Genomic DNA, 3,186 nt, shown 5'->3' with positions numbered 1-3,186 from the left:
CTGCCGGTATGCAACGTACCAGAAATGCAATAGCTTCTAAAAAGGGGAATTTACTAATTTGCAAGTTTACAATTCTAAGGCCATGAAAATGTCTCAATTAAAGCAAATCTATAAAATGTTCCAATTAACGCACCCATGAGAGGTTACCTTCACTCAAGAAAGGCTGATGAAGTTCAAGGTTTCTCTTTCAACTGGGAAAGGCAGATGGTGAACATGGCAACATCCACTAGCTTTCTCTCCAGGCATCTTGTTTCCTGACGCTCCCCCAGGGGCATTTTCCCTCTTCATCTCTAAAGGTCTCTGGCTGCATGGGCTCTGTGGTTTACATGGTTCTGCTGCTTTCCCATCATTCTCATCATTCTCCAAAATGCTTCCCTTTAAAAGGATTCCAGCATCCAACGTGGATACCCTGGGAGGTCACTCTCCCGGGGCTCTGTCCAAGTGGCACCGGGGAGCATAGGTCCCTGCCCAGTGATGTGCAGTCCCTTTCCACAATGTTGGAGATCAAGCCAGTCCTTGAGCCTGTGCCTGCATCTTCCTATAGCTTCTCAGAGTCTGGTGGGCAATGACTGAGGAGACAAACCATGCAGGAAACAGCCCTCCAGAGCATCCTAATATAGATCCATATTCCGTTTACTACACGTCCAAGAGAAATGGCTTTAGTTCATTTTAATCTATTTGTGGCTTACATGAAACATATTGTACCTTTGTTTTACAGAATTCCAAACAGCCCAAAGATTTGTGAATTCCAAATAGCCCAACAATTTGTGGAGAGAAGAGGAGTAAGACCTTTGGGCAGGAGTTGGCAAATACTTGAACTATACTGTCTTGAAGGGTTTGGGAATTGGTTAGAAATACAAATGCAAACCCATGTTAGAGAACTTTATACCAGTTTTAATTTCTAATGTACTATGTATAACCCATGCATTGAAATCGCTTTGAGAACAAAATATTAAACTAATGTATATATGAATTAAAATAAAGATGTTTTTGACATAAAAAAAAGGATTCCAATAAACTTATCAAGACCCACCTGGAATGAGTGGAGTCACATCTCCCTCTAATCCAAGGTTAATACCCACGACTGGGTGAGTCACATCTCCCTAAAGATAATCTAATCCAGTTTCCAACCTATAGTACTGAATAGGGATTAAAAGAATAGGTTGCTTCCACATGATGGGATCAGAATTAAACTGTGGCCTTTCTAGGGTATGTAATCCTTTCAAACCAGCACACTAGGTAAGTGGGTTGAGGCAGTGTCCCCAAATCTGAAATAATCTCTTTCTAAACATTGAATAAAGTATTCTAAGAATTGTGCTTCCTTCTCAAAGATGAAATAATTTGACCTCTACATTTATGGGAGTGTTCCATCATGACCCACACTCCTGAACCCCTAAGTACTTCACTGATGCTATGAATCATGGATTTCCATAATGGATATCTTCCACACTCTGGAGTGATTATGTCTAGCAATCCCTGCAGTGCGCTTGCCACTTTTTGCTCTTCTGGTACAATTTATATAATGTATTCAATAAAGTTGACAAATGTTGTGTCCTGTGGAATGCCTTGACAACCCAGATCCCTTTGAATTATACTGTGACAGAAGGTGGGAGGTTAATATCCCTTTGGATTATGCCAATAACAGAGGGCCAGGAGAGTTAATAGCGGTGGGATAAAATAGTAGTGTATACTGTTGTTCATCCCATATAAATGCAAACTGCTTTGCTCCTAATTCCTGATAGAGGTTTAAGTATATATATGTATGTATGTATTTTCCCAAAAACCTCTTACTATGCACCTGAGGCTGTGTTAATCTGTTTTCACATAACTAATTTACCCAGGACAGTAACCTGCAGTTTGGGCTACTAATTGGTTAAGGGTGTTGCTGTCCACAGTCATATGCACGGAACCATCTTTTTTGTTGTGGTGGTGATTGGTGCAGGGGGTGGGTGGTATTGAAATAAATGGAAAAATATTGGGGAATATTACTCCTGAGACTTTTGAGTCTTTGAGGATTCTGCTCGTAGTAGCTATTCCCCCCACACGTAATACTGGATTATTCTGCCTCTTTTAAATGTTTATTTATTTTCATTAAGGTATCATTTACATAAATAAAATACATCCAGTATAAATTTATAGTTTGACAGAATTTGGAGATTGTATATAAGTAGATAACTAACACCACAATCAATATATAGTCTGATTTTCTCACCTTAAAGAGTTCCTTTGTTCCTCTTTGCTGTCAATCCCTTCCAGCAGCTCCGTATCCTTGCCATCTGGTATTGTCTTTTTGGCATTAGTCATTCCAGTGACAGTGCAGTTATACCTCATTTTGGTTTCAATTTCATTCTTGTGGTCTAGTGATGTTGAGTATCTTTCCATGTGCTTATTAGCCATTCACATATGTTCCTTTGTAAAGTACTTCTACAAATCTTTCACCCATTTTTTAAAAATTGGGTTGTTTCTCTTCTTAGTATTGAGTGATAAGATTTCTTTGTATATTCTAGATGCAAGCTCTTAGTAAGGTATATATTTTATAAAACTTCCTCCAGGTCTGTGGCATAACTTTTTCTCCCATTAATTGCATCATTCAAGCAGCCAACATTTTTATTCATGATGCAATCTATTTTATGAATCTCTCTTTTATAGTCGGTGCTCTTTGTATCCTATTTTGGAAATCGTTGCCGAACCCAATTTTTTTTCTACAGCTGTATCAGTTTTACTTCTCACATTTAGATCTTTGGTCCATTTGAGTTAATTTCTGTGAATGACTGGAGGTAAGTGTTGGAGTTCATTTTTCTCATGCAGATATCCAATTGTTTCAGCACCACTTGTTGAAAAAACTCTTCTTCCTCTTGAATTACTTGAATGCTTTTGTTGAAAATCAGCATACATTAGTGTGCATCTATTTCTGGACTCTGTTGACCGGTCTGCCTCTTCTTACAGTAACACTGCACTGTCTTGATTATTATAGCTTTTCAGCATATTTTGAAAGTAAGTAATGCAGGTTTTCCAAATGCATTCTTCCCCTTCGAAATTGTTTCGGATGTTCTAGGCCCTTTGCCTTTCAATGTAAATTAAAAATCAGCTGGTCAACGTTTTAAAAAGTATCTGTTGAGATTTTGATTAGAATTGCATTGAGTCTGTGGATAAATTTGGAGAGAATTGTTCACTTTACAATCCATG

General features: G+C 38.2%; 1 non-coding gene across 1 annotated transcript; it reads left to right on the top strand.

Annotated features, from left to right (window-relative positions):
- The first annotated feature begins 395 nt into the window (after positions 1–395).
- LOC143661811 (small nucleolar RNA SNORA73 family) lies at positions 396–599 on the top strand. Its single transcript, XR_013164857.1, has one exon. It is a non-coding gene; the product is annotated as a small nucleolar RNA SNORA73 family (small nucleolar RNA).
- Positions 600–3,186: the final 2,587 nt, after the last annotated feature.

Source organism: Tamandua tetradactyla, chromosome 17 (assembly GCF_023851605.1).
Source record: "Tamandua tetradactyla isolate mTamTet1 chromosome 17, mTamTet1.pri, whole genome shotgun sequence".
NCBI lineage: Eukaryota > Metazoa > Chordata > Mammalia > Pilosa > Myrmecophagidae > Tamandua > Tamandua tetradactyla.
Note: the sequence above shows the minus strand (reverse complement) of the source record. Positions and strands in the feature narration are given on the sequence as shown.